Below are 19,854 nucleotides of genomic sequence, written 5' to 3'. Positions count from 1 at the left end.
GTTTGAAGATGACTTTTAGATACAACAGAAGCACAATCTATGAAAGAAAAAATGAATAATTTCAATTTCATTAAAATTAAAAACTTCCTGGGGTGCCTGGGTGGCTCAGTTGTTAAGCGTCTGCCTTCGGCTCAGGTCATGATCCCAGGATCCTGGGATCGAGCCCCACATCGAGCTCCCTGCTCAGCGGGAAGCCTGCTTCTCCCTCTCCCACTCCCCCTTCTTGTGTTCCCTCTCTCATTGTCTCTCTCTCTGTGTCAAATAAATAAATAAAATCTTTAAAAAATTAAATTAAATTAAATTAAATTAGAAACTTCCATTCTACAAAAGGTACCATTAGGAGAATGAAAACAGAATCCACAGACTGAGAGAAAATCTTTGTAATTATCTGGCAAAGGGCTTATGTCCACAATATACAAAGAACACTTAAAACTCAACAATAATAAAGCAAATAACCCAATTAAAAATGGGTAAAATATCTGAGCAAATACCTCACCAAAGATGGCAAAAAAAAAAAAAATGAAAAAATTCTCAACATCAGATATTACAAATTAAAACAATGAGATACCACTAAACAACTTTTAGAACAGCTAAAATCCAAAATTCTGACAACACCAAATGTTAACAAAGGTATAGAGCAACAGGGATTCTCATTCTCATTGTTGGTAAGAAAACGAAATGATGCAGCCCCTTTGCAAAACAGTTTGGCAGTTTCTTACAAAACTAAACATACATTTACTATATGACCCAGCAATTGCATTCCTTGGTATTTACCCAAATCAGTTGAAAAACATGTCTACACGAAAAACTTAAGTTTGCAGCAGCTTTTCTGTAATTGCAAAAAATTAGAAGCAACCAAGATGTCTTTCAATAAATAAACTGATTAAACAAACTATGATGCATCCACACAATGGATTATTATTTAGTAATAAAAAGAAATTAGCTATAAAACCCAAAAATCATTAAGCAGGAAACTTAAATGCATATTGTTAAGTAAAAGAAAGACTGTATGAATCCAAATACATAACATTCTTGGAAGGGCAATACTACAGAGATATCAAAAAGATCAATAATTGCCAAGGACTCAGATGGATGGAGGGACAAATGAATAGGCAGAACATGGGATTCAAAACAGTGAAACTCTTCTGCATGATACTATAATGGTGGATACATGACATTTTACATTTCTCAAAACCTATAGAACTCTGTTGCACAAAGATTGAACCCTATGTAAACTATGGAGTTTAGATAATAATATATCAATATTGGTTCATCAATTTTAACATAGGTAGCACATTAATGCAAAATGTTAAAACTTTGTGCAGGGAGTAGGAGGCAGAGAATGGATATATGGGAACTCTGTACTTCCTGCTCAATTTTTCTATAAACCTAAAACTGCTGTAAAAAAAATTAATTCCATGGGTGGCTCAGTCAGTTAAGCATCTGCTTTTGGCTCAGGTCATGATCCCAGGGTCCTGGGATCGAGCCCCACATCGGGCTCCCTGCTCAGTGGGGAGCCTGCTTCTCCCCCTGCCTGCCGCTCCCCCTGCATGTGCACTCTCGTTCTCTCTCTCCCTGACAAATAAGTAATTTTTTAAAAGAAAAGCTAATTCCACTAATTATGAAATGAAGCAACATCAAAATTAAATGGTGGTATAAAAACAGAGTGGAATACAAAGGTAGCTTTTGTCTTGTTGATTAGGCTATGCTATCAGAATTTAGAGAATGGGAAGAGAAGAGAATAAAGTTTGTCTGGATAAGATTAAAAAAAAAGGGTACTTTTAACAGAAAAAGAGTGTATACAAGTAAAACTGAACAATATTGAGACAGTAGATCTATACCAAAAGAGTCCAGGGACTGAGGCAGCTGCCATGGAAAAAGATAGTTCATGGATACAGAGAATAGATTGGTGGCTCCCACATGTAGGGGGCGGAGGTGGGGTGGGCAAAATGGGTGACGGAGGTCAAAAGATACAAACTCCCAGTTATAAAATAAGTAAGTCATGGAATGGAATGTACATACAGGATGGCATCTATAGTTAGTAATGCTATATTGCGTATTTGAAAGTTGCTAAGAGGGTAGACCTTAAAAGTTCTCATCACAAGAAAAAAATTCTTGTACGGTGTGGTGATAGATGTTAACTAGACTTACTGTGATGATCATTTTGCAATATATACAAATATCATACACTTGAAATTAATGTCATGTTGTATGTCAATTAAACCTCAAATAAATGAATGAAGAAAGAGACAGAAAGTAACAGACAGACAAAAAGAAAGAGAATATTTTGAAATCATCACTAACATTTCTACTATCATATTTTATTCTTTTGGCTTGGTTGGAGGATATGTTCCATCAGCCCATATGTGGGCATAAAGACTTCTGGTTTTGTCCATGATAGAGCATCAGGGACTAGAATTATCCTTTCACTTTAAACCAATTAAAATCTGGATGAAAATATGTGAAAAAGCAATATTCAGACATTGGAAAACAAAAGGTGCAAGACACTAATCTCTGACAGAAGGAAAACAAAGAAACAGAGCCCTTTGATGACCCCATCTTACTTCCTGAAGTTTCCAGGCCACAGCAAAAGGAAGAGGGACCCAAACAGAGTCTATTGTTCTCCTGGAGTTCAGAGACAAGGTTTAGAGGTTTGGAAGCCCAAAGAAGCTAGAAATCAAAGGGCACAGCATTAGAGAGAAGGCAGGTGCACAGATAGAGAGAGAGAGCTCCGTAGATGTGCAGAGGGTTTCCTCTGAGGTAGAAAGAAGTTTTCACTCTCCACTCCAAAGCTCTAGATAACTTTCTCTCCATCTAGTCATTCAGGACTCTCTTGGGTCAAAGGTATCTACAGAACTTGGGAGTGCTGTAGCATCAAGCTGCCCTTGGCTTAAATATGGCAACATTAGGGTTTAAAGCTGAAGTTGAAAGAGGACAGGATTCCTATCAACCTTTTCCAACCAAATCTTATTTTCCATTTCTAAACTGTATTCTATAACATACATTACATGATTGCTTCAAAATTCTTTCCAGTACTAAGACATAAGCAAGGTAGTTTCTCCCTTCTGTTGATAAGTAGTCAGAAGTTTAACATACTAGTTCTAGCAGCTCTTTATATTAATGAACTGACAGGCACTCAGCTGTTGTCAAGGCATTAGTGCATATGAGATGATCTATAAGTCATAGAAAAAAAAATCTACAAATGACCTCTTAAATTTATCACTGTTCATCTCAAAGTCCTAGCACTCCTGAAACATTTCAGTAGCATATTCCAATCAAAACTAAAAATCCTTCAATCCAAGTGATAGCAAGGCATTCCTCAAAAATTAATCTATTTTTTGTAGCATGTAGCCTTAACTAGGAATTTCAATCCTTGCTTGATAGCCTGCTCAACTGTATGACTCCAAACCCCAAGGAATCTATGTTATTGCCATAATAACTTTAAATTATAGAAAATTATAAAAATTAATGCATTTGGCATGTTATTAACACAATAATGCTTAAACAAGTAGAAACTTACGTGGATCAGTTGCAGAAACATCTATAAATTCTTCAGTTGAGTGGGTTTTTATGAATTCTGAAATAATAGTAAGTTTGTCATATGTTTCAAATATCAATTATATGTATTGAATTTAAATTTCATAGTTTTTTTTTAAATAACATTAAAGAGAAAGAAAACTCTAAGAAAAACAACAGAGCCGTCAACACTGGAGATCCCCCCAGTCAGGCAACACATGGTAATATCTGAATGAATGTGTATCAACTAAGTGATATGAACTCATCATTTTCTCAACAACACTTATTTTTCCTCTTCTAGTCTCTTAACATTACCATGATTTAATCTCCCTTCCTTTCATATCCAGTCACCAAGTTTTGCCCATTTTACCAGTAAATTTTCTCAAATCTGTCCCTTTTCTTCTTATTTGTGCTCTAATGTAAGCACTTACCACACACCTAAAACAGAGCAATAACTTCCCTTTCCTATTCCTAATCTCCAAATGTAGCTTCTACAAATGGCCAGAATAATCTGTCTGCAATTGAATCCAATGCCACTTCCCTACAAAAAGTCTTCAGTGATTCCCTATTATATATGAAAATAAAATTCCTTAGCACACCATCCAATCCCTCTGATTGGCCCTTTCTTACCATATCCCTACTTACTGCTGCACATTCTAATACCATTCTACTTGTAATTTCCTACTCATGCTGTTTGTCCATGCTACATCCTCTTTGTAAAATAGCAGATATCTCCCTTCTTCACTTGACTAAATTTTATTCATTCTTTAAGGTTGCATAAAATCTTCCCAACTTCCTTGGGTTGAACAAATCGGCTATCTGTGGACTCACTGCAAATTACACATAAATTTTATCATGTGTTACACTATATATTAAAGTGATGCATAATGTGCTTGTGTCCTTACTAAGTTATGTATTTTATGGTGGTTAACAACCATGGTTTATTTGTTTTGTTCAACTCCCAGACTCTGAAACATAAGAACTTTTACTGAAAATATTAAACTCACTACTGAATATCTTTTTAAATTTGCTATTGTATAATTTTATGGCTATAAATTTTTAAACTCTAAGTCTCAAAATGTTAATGTAATGTAGAAAACCCTATAAATGCTAAACATGTATAAAATATCATCACCTTCGATTATCTGCTGTACAGCTTCGTAACTATGTACTGCTCCTGGTAAATTTTCACTATCCCTGTTAAAATTTTAATAAGTACAACATTTATTTATTATCAAAGAATAAGAGTTAAGAAATAGAATATATGCTCTAGATATATGTAGTTTATAAAATAAAATTTAACAATCTTTAACTTTTATTCAGACACTAAGGTAAATTAGTATAATTGCAAGCAAATAAGTATAAAAGTCACACTATGTAATTCTATGAATGCTATATATTCCATGAATATAATTAGGTATGCCAACTATATTAACAACAAAAATAGCAAAAGTAAATTGGGTAGAAGCATGAGATTTAATAGTGTAATTGTTAAGAACACAAGTTCTAGAGTCAAACTGCTTGGCTCAAAACTTGTTTCACGCAGTTACTAACTTATGATTTGGGGTAAGTTACTTAACCCCTCTGACTTACAGTTTCTTCATCTATTAAAATTCAGGTATTAGAGTACATATCTCATAAAGTAGTGGTAAAGATCCAATACATGTAAAGTTGCAAGGAAAATACCTGTACACATCAGACACTTAAATTTCAGGTATTACTATTAATATATGGTCTGAAACTAATTTTGTGCCTCACAATAGATAACTCAAGTGACTCTATCTGAGCCTCTGAACTAAGGTTCCAGTTATGTAGTGCTTACTGGAGCCAACTCAAGCGCCCCTCCTTTTATTCCTTTAAATCTAGTCATTGAGAGATATAAATAAAGTAATTGCATAATAAACAGTAGTCCCTCCCAATTACTCTAACACTGTAAAATAAATGGGTTTAGTATATGTCTAAGGCAAAAAATGGCTCTATGTAAATTTTTACTTAGATAAGGTACTATACCAGATATAGTTGGCAATAACAGAATAATAGGGGAACAAATGAGTTGATTTAATTCAGATACTCAAAAAGTTATACATATTTATTTACTGTTTATATGTGATAGGAAATATGTAGATGTGTGTGACTAGTTCTGAACTTGAGGAAATAGTCTTTCCAGGAAGACTTACACATAAATCATTAATTCATAATACAAAATTACTAGGTACAGGCATACATTATTTTATTGTGTTTCACTTTATTGCACTTCAAAGACTGCATTTATTACAAATCGGTTTGTGGCAACTCTGCTTACAGAAAGTCTATCGATGCCATTTTTCTAACAGCATCTGTTCACCTTGTGTCTCTGTGTCATATTTTGGTACTTCTCACTATATTTTAAGGTTTTCATTATTATTATATTTGTTATGGTTATCTGTGATCACTGATATTTGATGTTCCCATTGGGATTGTTTGGGAGTACCATAAACCATGCTCATATATGGCAGCAAATTTAACAATAGCTGTTGTGTGTGTTCTGACTGCTCCAACTAGCCTGTCCCCCACCTCCTTCCCTCTCCTTGGGCCTTCCTACTCCCTGAGACACAACAGCACTGACATTAGGCCAGTTAATAACTTTATAATGGCCTCTCAATGTTCAAGCTAAAGGAAAAGTCTCATGTCTCTTACTTTAAATTAAAAACTAGAAATGATTAAGGTTAGTGAGGAAAGTACATCAACAACCGAGATAGGCTGAAAGCTAGACCTCTTGTACCAGTTATCCAAGTTCTTAATGCAAAGGAAAAGTTCTTGAAGGAAATTAAAAGTGGTACTCCAGTGAATACACAAATGATAAGAAAGCAAAATAGTTTTATTGCTGATCCAGAGAAACGTTTACTGGTCTGGATAGATCAAAACAGCCATATTATTCACTTAAGCCAAAGCATAATTCAGAGCAAAGCCCTAACTCTTCAATTCTATGAATGCTGAGAAAGGTAAGGAAGCTTCAGAAGAAAAGTCTGGAACTAACAGAGGTTGGCTCATGAGATTTAAGGAAAAGAAGCCATCTGCATAACATAAAAGCACAGGGTGGAGCAGCATGTGCTCATGCAGAAACTGCGACAACATATCCAGATTTAGCTAGGATAATTAATTAAGGTGGCTACACTAAATGACAGATTTTCAGTGTAGGCAAAACAGTCTTTTATTGGAAGAAGATGGCGCCTAGTACTTTCATAGCTAAAGAGAATCAATGCCTGGCTTCAAAGCTTCAAACAGGCTGATTCTCTTGTTAGAGGCTAATGCAGATGGTGACTTCAAGCTAAGCCAATGCCCATTTACCATTTTGAAAATCCTAGGTCCCCTAAGAATGATGCTAGAGAGGTTGGAAGATGACGGCAGAGAAGGAGAACCCTAGGTTCACCTGGTCCCATGAATACAACTAGATAACAATCAAATCATCCTAAATACCCCAGAAATCAACCAGAAGACTGGTGGAACAAACTATAGCTAAATGTAGAGCAGAGGCCACATCGAAGAAGGTAGGAAGTAAGGAGATATGGTTTGGGAGAAAAACGGATTATGGCCCTGTGGTGGGTAGGGAGCTGCAGCCATAGAGAAGGGCAAGAGACAGACTAGAGCTCACATGGAAGATGAATCCCAATAGCAATTGCCTTGAAAAGCAAGAGGGGCTGAATTTCATGAATTCTTGCAACCAGTGGGGCTTGAAGCCTGGAATTTTAAAGATCAATGGGTTTGGCTGGGAGAGACCCTGGAGGGCACTGGGGTTACTCTTGGAGAAAAGGCAGGGTAAATAGCCTGTGAACATACAGCATGGAAACAGTGATCTGAAGGGTGCCTGGAGCACAGAGCGGGGAGGTTATATGCTCATCTCCCACCATGTCCCGGACAGGCAGTGTTCACAGAGAGACCCCTCCAGGAACAAAAGAACTCGCAGGCACCATGTCCAAAACCTTTGGGATACTGCGGAAACAGTTCTAAGAGGCAAGTTTATAAAGGCCAACCTCAACAACAACAAAAAAATCTCAAATAAACAACCTAACCTTACATCTACAGGAGCTAGAAAAAGAACAACAAAACCCAAAATCAGCAGAAGGAAGGAAATAATAAAAATTAGAGCAGAACTAAATGATACCAAAACTTGAGTCTCTCTCTGAGGATCTAGACCCTGATGCTGAAGCTCGCTCCATCTCAGGACTGTGACTGGGATCTCCAAGATTTGGACCCCATATCTTCAAGTTTCCACCTTGATCCAGACATCATTAACCCTGTCCCTCTGGTTCTTTTTTTTTTTTTTTTTTTAAGATTTTAATTATTTGAAAGAGAAAGCAGGAGCAGGGGGAGGGATTCAGAGAGAGGGAGAGGAGAGCTGACTCCCCTGCTATGCATGGAGCCCCAGCGGGGCTGATCCCAGGACCCTGAAATTATGATCTAAGCCAAGGTCAGATGCTTAACCAATTGAGCCAATCAGGCGCCCTGTTCCCCCGGTTCTTGACTCAGTGTGCACCTCGGCCCCACCAAAGCCCCACACCTCACCCCCTCTCATTCAGGATCACTGCTACACCCAAGGTCCTGGCACTAGCCCCATGGTGCTCCCTGCACCTGCCAGCCCTCTCCAACCCTTCTCCTGACCGGATTATGGTCGAGCCTTCTGCCGCTGCTCTGGACTGAGCCAGCACTGCCACACCCACAGCGGCAAGAAGCCAGACTGCTGCCTGACTTGCAGTAAGTCGTCCGGCCATGGCGCCGCGCTGGCACAGCACCGCGGCATCCACACCGGCCGGTGGCCCGACCCGAACACCATCTGCAGCAAAGCCTTCAGTTGGCACTCCACACGGCTGAAGCAGTGCAGCGGCCACAGCCCCAAGAAGCCGCAGCACTGCCCCGTGTGTGCCAAGGCGTTCGGCGCGGCTTGCTGCTAGCGCAGCACCTGCGCATGCACAGCAGCCTTCGGGCGTGCAAGTGCCCAGTGTGCACCAAGGGCTCAGGCAGGGCTCAGCGCTGGTGAAGCACCTGCGAGTGCACACCGGCAAGCGGCCATTCCCATGTCTGCAATGCGGCAAGGCCTTTGGTCAGAGCTCAGCACCTTGGCAACACCAGTGCTGGGGGGCGCGCGCGAGCGCGGGCGCGGGCGCGTGCGCGCACGCACGCACACGCACACACACACACACACACACGGGGACACACACACACACACGGCAGAGCGCCCCTACCGCTGTCCCCACTGCCACAAGGCCTTCGGCCAGAGCTCCAACCTGCTGCATCACTTGCGAATCCACACCACCAAACGGTCCTATGCCTGTCCCCACTCTCCAAGGCCTTTGGTGGGAGAGCTCCTCCCTGCTGCAGCACCTGCATATGCATTCCGGGTGTGCCCCCTACCGCTGTCAGCTCCGTGGCAAGGCTTTCTGACAAGCCTCCAGCCTCACCACGCACAAGTGGGTGTATGAGGGTGCAGCTGCAGCTGCCACCACAGGCCAGGGACTCAACCCTGCTTCAGTGTTGAGGCCAGAGCAGGTCTCCCTCCTGGGTCCTGATGCTCTCTCTTCCTGCCTCTGTCCTGGGCCTTAGCCCTGAACCCAGCTCTGGCCTTGGTCCTGACCCTAACTCTGTGCAGGGCTCCCTCCCTAATCCCACTCCAAAGCTGTTTCTGGCTCTGAATCTACCCTCACTCCTAATTCTGTCATATCTTCTGACCCTAAGCCTCATCACAAGGCCAATCCTGACTTGTGGCCAGCCTTGACCATGGATCTCATCCCTACCCTATCAGGATCCTGTGCCCAACTCTGAGTCTCACCCTGAACCCTGCTCTCCCATCCATGACACTGTCAGTCCAGCCCTCCCTACTGGCTAGAGTCCTGAGTGAGTGTAGGAGCAAGGGACACTGCTGGGGCCCAATGGCTGAAGTGGACTCCCAACACTCAAGGGGCCTGGGGAAGTTGGGTGTCATGTAGTTCAGTAATATCCTCCCACTGCCTCTTGGGGAAAAAAAAAAAAAAAAGGATAGAGAATCTAAAAAACCAAAACCAAACAAAAAACAGGTAAATAAAACCAAGAGGAGCTGGTTCTTTGAAAAAATAAAATTTGTGAGTCTCTAGCCAGACCCATCAAAAAACAAAGAGAAAGGACCCAAACAAAATTACAAATGAAAGAGGACAAATAACAACCAACACCACAGAAACACCAACAACCGTAAGAGAATATTATGAAAAACTATATGCCAACAAATTGGGCAACCTAGAAGAAATGGATAAATTCCTAGAAACATATAAACTACCAAAATTGAAGCAGGAAGAAATAGAAAATTTGAATAGAACAATTACCAGCAAGGAGATTGAATCAGTAATCAAAACTCCCAAAGAACAAAAGTCCAGGACCAGACAACTTCATAGGTGAATCCTACCAAACATTTAGAGTTAATACATACTCTTCTCAAACTATTCCAAAAAATAAAAAAAGGAAGTAAAACCTCCAAATCCATTCTATGATGCCAGTATTACCCTAACACCAAAACTAGATAAAGACACCATTAAAAAAGAGAACTACAGGCCAATATCTTTGATGAACACAGAAGCAAAAATCCTCAACAAAATACTAGCAAACCAAATGCAACAATACATTAAAAAAAATCATTCACTACAATCAAGTGGGATTTATTCCTGGGTTGCATGGGTGGTTTAATATTTGCAAATCAGTCAACACGATACATGACATCAGTAAGAGAAAGGATAAAGAAACCATATGATCCTTTCAATAGATGAGGAAAAAGCATTTGACAAAGTACAACATCCATTCATGACAAAAGCCCTCAACAAAGTAGGTTTAGAGGGATCATACCTCAACATAATAAAGGTCATATATGAAAAACCCACAGCAAATATCATACTCAATGGGGAAAAACTGAGAGTTTTCCCTCTAAGGTCAGGAACAAGACAGGGATGTCTATTCTCACCAGTTTCATTCAACATAGTACTAGAAGACCTAGCCACAGCAATCAGACAACAAAAAGAAATAAAAGGCATCAAAATTGGAAAAGAAGAAGTAAATGACATGTAGACAAGTAGATGACATGATACTCTAAATAGAAAACCCTAAAGATTCCACCAAGAAAACTGCTAGAACTAATAAATTAATTCAGTAAACTTACAGCATACAAAATCACGATGCAGAAATTTATTGCACTTCTATACCCTAATAATGAAGCAGCAGAAAAAGAACTTAATAAAACATTCCCATTTTCAACTGCACCAAAAATAACAAGATAACTAAGAATAAACCTAACCAAAGAGGTGAAAGACCTATACTCTGAAAACTGTGAAACACTAATGAAGAAACTGAAAACACAAAGAAATGGAAAGACATCCCATGCCCATAGATTGGAACAACAAATATTGCTAAAACGTCTATACTACCCAAAGCAATCTGCAGATTTAATGCAATTCCTAAAAAAATACTAATAGCATTTTTCACAGAGCCAGAACAAAAAATCCTAAAATTTATATGAAATGATCCTGAAATGATCCTGAATTTCCAAAGCAATTTTGAAAAAGAAAAGCAAAGGTGGGGGGTATCACAATTCACACTTCAAGTTATATTACAAAGCTACAGTAATCAAAAAGTAGATGTTGGCACAAAAATAGACATATAGATCAATAGGAAAGAATAGAAAACTCAGAAATGAACCCATGGTTATATGGTCAATTAATCTTCAACAAAGCAGGGAAGAATATCCAATGGGAAAAAGTCAGTCTCTTCAACAAATGGTGTTGGGAAAACTGCAGAGCAACATGCAAATGATTGAAAATGGACCACTTTCGTAAAGCATACACAAAATAAATTCAAAATGGATTAAAGACCTATACATGAGACCTGAAACCATAAAAGTCCTAGAAGAGAACATAGGCAGTAATGTCTCTGACATTGGCCATAGCAACTTCTTATTAGGTAGCTCTGCTGAGGCAAGGGAAACAAAAACAACTATTGGGACTACATCAAAAAGCTTCTGCACAGTGAAGGAAACAATCAACAAAACTAAAAGGCAAGAGATGGAATGGGAGAAGATATTTGCAAATGACATATCTGATAAAGGGCTAGTATCCAAAATATATATAAGGACTGATACAAATCAACACCAGAAAAAAAACCCAAATAATCCAATTTACAAAGGGGCAGAAGACAAGAACAGACATTTTTCCAAAGAAGGCATCTAGGTGGCCAACAGACACATAAAAGCATGCTCAACATCACTCAGCATCAGGGAAATACAAATCAAAACTACAGCGAGATATCATATCACACGTGTTAGAATGGTTAAATGTAACAACACAAGGAACAACAGCTGTTGGTGAGGATGTGGAAAAAAAGGAACACTCTTGCACTGTAGGTGGGAATGCAAACTGGTGCAGCCATGGTAGAAGACAGTATGGAGGTTCATCAAAAAGTTAAAAATAGAACTATTCTATGATCCAGTAATCCCACTACTGGATATTTACCCCAAAACAATATCAAAAAAATTCAAAAGCATACACACCAATGTTTATAGAGCATTATTTACAATAACCAAATTATGGAAGCAGCACAAGTATCCATCAACTGATGAATGGATAAAGAAGAAGTGGTACATATACACAATGGAATATTACTCAGCCACCAAAAAGAATGAGATCTTGCCATTTGCAATAACATGGACGGAGCTAGAGAATATAATGCTAATTGAAATAAGTCACTTAGCAGAAAGGCAAATACCATATGATTTCACTTACATGTGGATTAAAGAAACAAAACAAACAGGCAAAAGTGGAAAAAAAGAGAGAGACAAATTAAGAAACAGATTCTTAATTACAGAGAACAAACTGATGGTTACCAGAGGGGAGGAGGATGGGAGGTTGGGTGAAAGAGGTGATGGGATTAAGGCGTGCACCTGTTGTGATGAACACCAGGTGATGTATCAACAATTCTGTTGAATCACTATATAATCACTAAATAAAAAATAAAATAACAAAAGTTGAGTAAATCAGAGATCTAATGTACAACATGGTGTTTTCAGTTAACAATACTGTTGTATACTTGAAATTTGCTAAGAGAGTGGATCTGGAGTGATCTCACAACAACAACAAAAAAAAGTAACTGTGAGGTGGAATAAAAGTCATGAAAGGTATTCTGTGATGATAATTTATTCATCTATTTAATTTTAAGGCAGCTAAACCTCAAATATCAAAAGTGAGTGTCAACAGTTAATAGGAGTATCATTGTAGTCATAATGTGAATCTTCCATCTGTCAAAAAAAAAGGCTTTTCTCAACTAAAAAATAGGAAATTATTCTTTGGAACATATCCCTGTCCCTTTGAAATTTTTAAAAATGCTGTTCATAAACAATTATTTAATCATATCCTAGTTTCCTATTTATTATAGAAGCTACATAATCAAACTGAGAGAAGATTTTAAACCCAGATATTCAAAGCCAGCCATGTCCAATAGAACTTTCTAACAACCACCACATTGGTTACTAGGCAGTTGAAATGTGGCTCATGTGACAGCAGAATTGATTTTTTAATTAAATTGAACTCAATTTTAATTTTAGTAGCCACACGTGACTAGTGACTACTGATTGGACAGTGCCATTTCAAACTATTAAAAATTTCAAATAGGAGCAAGCTGACTAGACTATTTGATTTGATTTAGAAACTCTATGTACAGTATAATATCTGAACCATTATCTTACATGCATTACTAAGTATATACCAATTCATTGTTTTGAGTTCTATTAACTCTTATATTTTACTTACTTGGCTTTAGACAATGCGGTCCTCAAGGAGTATTTAGACTGTTGTTTAAGGCGATTTTTCAGTACTTCTAGTGCTTGCACCTGCTCTACTACTTGCGCAACGTTTAAGGTGACTCTCTTGTCAGGTGCTGGAAACTCTGCCTCTAAAAAGGTTTGATCTTTACTTATCTAAAATGATAACATTAGCCAGTTACTTAGGAAATACCCATTTTGCTCCTATACCTCAAAGAAATTTCATCATTTACCATATTTAAATAATTTTTATAATACTCTTATCTATAGCTATAATCAAATACTGATATTTTATAAATATAATTTTACGAGTAATTACCTAGCAACAGAATTACAGCTAAGTGTTGACTTTTACATGTCAAAACTCAATCCAATCTTCTGTTTAATATCTAAATATATAAGAATTTTAAGCAAGTTCAATAATAATTGAAACAGGATCAGTCTTACCTATGATAAATATGGAAAGACAGTAATTTGCTCTCAAAAGCAATACCTTCTACTAGTAACTCCCAGAAGTTAATATATAAAAGTCTATGAAACTGGCACTCCTTGGTCTGTCTGGGAAAAACTGAGACCCATTTGGGCGTCTCAAGACTTTTAGAATAGACCAAGCTACAGAATAATGAGCAATCAGGAGAATCAGTAAGATACACAGAATAATATGATAGACCATAACTGATATTCTAGGTATTAAGTCTGTTTAAAGAAAGCTGAGCAAGATGAGTGCCTCCCCACTAACAAAAAAAAAAAAAAAAAAAAAAGGCACAATGAAAGAAACACAGAAATAGCCAATATGTGGAGACATAAACAAGGAGAGTAGCAATTGAGGCAAAAAAAGAAAAAATTTTTTTTTTTACAAAACAGCAGAGATCTACTTTTGTATATATACACTTCCAACCCTAATAATGGGAGTGGAAGCTAAAAAAAAAAAAAAAAGAAGAAGAAGAAGTAGTAGTCAAGACATAGGCCTAAAACCTAGCAAAGAGAAATTCTAGCAATGGGATTTAAAAGAGACTTCATTTTAGTAATGCCTACTTGAAATGGAATTAGGATATAATAGCAGGAAGTATATACTGGGCAATGAACTAGAAGTCTGAAATTGAGGGATGCAGAACAGGTGGAAGGGAAATAGGAGATGTATGGGAACTCTATGGACAAAGGCGTGATCCCAAAAAGAGGATATAATTTGGTATATCAGATATATTGCCAAATCATAAATGGAGTCTAAAAGTGATGTAGCCAGTTATCAATTTATTGCCTCTCATCTAAAAATCCATTCTTCATTGTCCTGCTTATAACAGTGGAACATTTCTCTCTTGACAGGTATCATGCTAACCTTTATTGATAGAAGGTCCTAGACACTACAGAAAGAAGCAGCTTTCTTCCTAACTCTGTTATCTCTTTCTGCTTAATCCTGGGACACTGCATAATATACCTAGTAGAGCACACTCCAGAAAGTTTCAACAGCACCACCCCCATAGGTGTCTTCCTCACAAGGTCCCTGGCATGACTCATTCCCTTGGGCAGCTTCTCCCAGAACTTCTTAGCAAAATCTACCAGTGCAGAACCTCCCTCTGGGAAGCTTTCTAGCATACCACCCTTGTAGGCATCAAGAGGTATAGTACCTCCCTGGAAGATGGCTTTTCCCAGCACCACAGAGGACGGCTTCCCAATGTACTGCCATCATGGGCAGCTTCCCAGTAAATCCCAGTTCCCACCAGCATGGCACCCCAGCAAACTTCTCTGCCACTCAGTGATGACAGCTGCTCCTTCTTCATGGGTGCAGACCTTAGCCCTGGGTGAGGAAGAGGGTAAGGAGAGGGGTATTAAGATTTGTTCCTTCCTTCAAGTACTATGCTTCCATCCTATCATTAGAGGCTGCTCTTTATACTTTCTATCCCTGTATTCTTTAGAGTTGTCTTTATCACTTATTCTCCTGTTATAATAATTCTTTATATTAAACTTTTCCTATTCAGATTACTGTGTAGTTTTTATCTTTTGATCAGTCCCTAAGTGATACATTATATTTCCCATTAGGAATTCAATTTAAACTTAAGTCCTTTCTGGGAGAAGAGATGATGTCACAGAACTAAAGGAATATGGAATAGACAATGAGATTATAGGCTATAAGATTTCATCAAAGAGAAATACTGGGCACAGGTTCCAGCAGAACAACTCTGAAGCTCATAGGCTACATGCTTATCCTACATTTCTCTGCTATGGCTCACCATACATTATGAAGACTTCCACATGTATCTTGTTAATGCAACAAGACCACAAGCATATAAACCAGCATGTACTAAGAATAAAATGTGTCAGCAATAGATATGAGATTATTCCACAATTGTCAAATGTTAGTGTACATAATAATCCTCTAAAAATCCTATTAAAAAGTGGATTCCTAACCTATATACACACAAGAAAACTTTAATTCAGTAAGTCTGACTTGGAGTTCTGAAATGTGCATTTGTAACAGGTATCTTGGGTGATATTTAAACATGATCCATCAAATATATTTTAAGAAACACTCATCAAAAGGCAGAAGATAATATACTTTGGCAATGTATCTGATACACCAAATTAAGTAATTATTCAAAAGAATTAATTATGGATCTAAAAACTAAAAAATTTAGAATTCCAGATCAGAAGTTTAGTTGTATACTGAAGATTCCTCTTGATGAACATGAATGCATAAATCAGGATTTCAGGAATACCAGAAATTATGGTAACTGGCACTAAGAGAATAGATACAGAGTAGATACAGAGAAAAATAGACACATATGACAGCTATTTAGGTTATAAAATCAAAAGGACTCAGGAATGTACTGAATATTAGGAAATTGAGTTGTCAAGGTAAATCACCACACTTCTGGTTTACCCAAATGGATAAATACTACTACCATTCACTGAGATAGGGAATACTGGAGGAGGTATAAGTTTAGGGGTAAAAAATTCTTGGCTTTGACTCTTTGGGTTTGAGGTGAAATAGTCTAGAGGAGTTCAGAGGACAGTTTTGAGCAAGAGGTGTATATTTCTAAATTACCAGTATAAAGGTAATACTTAAATAGAAAAACTGGTTGAGGTTGCCTAGGGGGAGAAGTTCAGAGTAAAGAAAAAAAAGGAAGGCACAGAATGAAATCTCGAAGCACTCCAATATTTACTGGTTAGAAAAGGAAGGTGACTCTACAAAGTAAACAGCTAAAGAGGTAAGACAATAGCCAGGAAAGTGTAATTCACAAAAGCCAAAGAAATAGTGTTTTAAAAATGAGGAAATGATCAACAGTGTCAACTATGGCTGAGGTAAAGAAAATTGCCTATTGAATTTCACAGTATAAAAATTGCAGAGAACCATACAGAATGTTTTCTTTGTTATGGAGAGAGAATCCGGTCTGGGTAGGCTGAGAATGCTTTGGAAGTAAGAAGAGTATATACAGTAAATTGATATCAAAAAAATTTAGTTCTGAACCAGTAAAGTATAGCCCTTAGCTGAACTGTTAAATTTTTATAGAAAATCCATAGACAATTCCAATTGTTTTTGATAGCCCTAGTTGGCCCAGATTAACCTCCTCACTAAGTGCCAGTTTTTATAAAAAAAAAAAAACTCAACTAGTTTCATTGTTCCTAAACTGTCTGCAAGGCTTTTCTCTCCTTTTTAAAAATTTTTTTAAAAGATTTTATTTATTTATTTATTTATTTATTTATTTATTTATTTGAGAGAGAGAGAGAGAGCAGGAGCAAGGAGAGGGGCAGAGGGAGAGGGAGAAGCAGGTTCCCTGCTGAGTGGGGAGCCGGACAAGGGCTGGATCCCAGAACCTTGAGATCATCATCTGAGCCGAAGGCAGACACTTAATGAACTGAGCCACCCAGGTGCCCCTTCTCTCCTTTCTTTTATAAATCTTGGGTTTTGCCTTTATTCTCCAACAATAATCTAACAACTATTTTCCTCGTGATTTGCATACAAAATAGTTTTTAAAAGTTGATTATGAACAGCAAAAGAGAAATAGGCCTGTAACTGTAGGGATTGTGGCATCAAATTAGAAAGATATGAGCATATTTAAAACCTGAAAGGAATGACACAATTTATTAGGAAAAGTTTAATATACAAGAATGATTAATCAAATTTCTTAAGATCCAAAACAAGTAAAAGAATGAGTTTTATGTAGGAAGAGGAATAATATCTGTTTAACAAAGGAAAGGAGTGTAGAATGAGCATGGATATAAATAAATTTTTATTTGATAGCAGAAAATGAAGGAGTTCTAGCTAATGGCTTGTATTTTCAAGCATTTTAAGTGACTGGCTGACAGTGAAAATGAAAATGGGACAGAGGGAATGTGGGTTTGAGATGATAGATGAAAAGGACTGAAATTCATTTTGGAAATCCAAAGGAATTGCCAGGCAGTATTTGGAATAATTATGTCTGAATAACTGTGTCACTTCATCAGTGTTTCACAGCTAAGCTAAAGGCCCAAAGAGTAAATAATTGCATTTATTCAAGGTTAAATTTTGTTAAATGAGTGCAATGAAAAAAGCAAGAGGTAAAGGAGAGTAGGAAGTTAAGAAATTCACTGTTATTAAGTACATATTCTCCAAGCTTAAAAGAAAAATGAGTAAAAAACCTACAGGAAGGTTAAGAAATGAATGCACTAGTGGTCTTGATAAAGTCAAAGAGTGGCCAGAATAGTATTTAAATAATAACTGATAAGATAGAAATTTGTAGCTCAAGAATAAGTTGCCTGAATTAGTGATTTTTAAAATAAAGCAATTTGGTTAATGATAAGGTCTAGAGTATGACAGGAAGTGAGGGTCAAAGGTAAAGAAAGACACTAGTTCTGGGAGATGAGTCAAGGAACTGAGAAGCTAGGATTTGGGGTGGGTCTTCACACTGACAGGACTAAGAATAAAAAGAGGAAAGTGAGACAAATCCATGAATAAAATAGAATGAAAAGAAGTTGGTAGATGAAAGTAAGAAGGCAGAAGGCAAGCTAGACTGTTCAAGCTGCAAAGTATGCATTTTACAAGAGGGGAGAACAGTGGACTTCACCTCAGTTCTCCATCTGTGGAAAGATAATGATCAATCTACCATAGTCAAAGAAGAACTACTTAACACTCTTCCAATGTTAACCATATCTATCCTAAAGCAAATAGTATACAGTCCATAAAAGTCTACTCTGGAGCCAAAGGTAAAATAATAAGAGGGTACTAGGAGATAGTTACAATTTCTATCTTTATTTTTTAATTTTATATCCCAAATAAATGAACCTATTTAATTTAAAGTACCTGGGATTCAAGAGTGTTTAATTGGACTAAACCATAAGTATAACCAAGGGAGAACAAGAATCATCCTATAAATCACTGAGGCTACCCTAGAAATCATTCTGCTATATTAACAGCATAAAGTCTTTCCCAAAATAGAATTAAAAACCCTTAAGGTTAGAGACCACTAGCTTTCAAAATGGTCATAAAACATCTGAAAATCTAAAGTACAAAAAAGAAATCATTAAAATAACATTAAGTTTAAAGAAAACCAATATATAATTTTATAAGTGGATTATATTATACATGCTTTTTTATTTTTTTAAATTTTTTTTAAAGATTTTATTTCTTTATTTGACAGAGAGAGACACAGCGAGAGAGGGAACACAAGCAGGGGGAGTGGGACAGGGAGAAGCAGGCTTCCCACAGAGCAGGGAGCCCAATGCGGGGCTCGATCCCAGGACCGGGGATCATGACCTGAGCGGAAGGCAGACGCTTAACGACTGAACCACCCAGGCACCCCTATACATGCTTTTTTAAATACAGGAGAAATGTTTAAGTTGATAAGTTTTGTCTTGTCACTTACTCTTCTATGTAAATTAGGAAAGAATGATAATTTAATTTTAGGAGAAACAATGTGTCAAACTCAGAGAATTCCAGATACATGCAGGAATGTAGTGTGTAATCACTGAGAAACATTTTGTTCTACCCATTTATTCCTTCTCTATCTAAATGAAAAGATTATAAACAATGATTATTCAAAATTTTAATATCAATTTAATTCACAATTAAGAAATGTTATACTTACCTCTTCCATCTGATTGACCTGTCGCTGAAACCACTTTAAAAAAAAAAGGAATACTTATTGTCAAGTTATTCAAACATATAGATACACATGAGTGCATTTGTGTGTGTGTGTGTGTGTGTGTGTGTGTGTGTGTTGTGTCTTCATCTATCAAATGTTAGCCCTGAACCAAACATCATTATCCTAGGGTTCAGAATGGGCCTAATGCAACATACAACTCAAACATAACATTTTTAAATATGTATAGTAGCAAGTTCGGGAATTCTTTTTACTTCCTCAAAACTTAGAAACCTCTTCTTCATTAATATGTATTTCTGTATTAAATGTTAGTAGGTTTAAACTGCAATATATTGAACATACCTTAAAAAGAGATTCCAAAATCTGGAAAATAAAGTTTTAATTAAAACATTTAAAAATAAAAATTCTTCACAGTGTATGATGTAATAAAATAAGTCTCTATAATTCTCAATCAGAAAA

At 37.2% G+C, this 19,854-nt stretch overlaps 1 pseudogene; it reads left to right on the top strand.

Moving 5' to 3' along the window:
* Positions 1-7,307: 7,307 nt before the first annotated feature.
* Positions 7,308-9,352, top strand: LOC145721415 (uncharacterized; annotated as a pseudogene).
* The last annotated feature ends 10,502 nt before the right edge of the window (positions 9,353-19,854 follow it).

This window comes from Leptonychotes weddellii, chromosome 5, assembly GCF_054177405.1.
Source record: "Leptonychotes weddellii isolate Sample4059 chromosome 5, ASM5417740v2, whole genome shotgun sequence".
NCBI classification, from domain to species: domain Eukaryota; kingdom Metazoa; phylum Chordata; class Mammalia; order Carnivora; family Phocidae; genus Leptonychotes; species Leptonychotes weddellii.
This window is presented reverse-complemented; position numbering and strand designations above follow the sequence as displayed.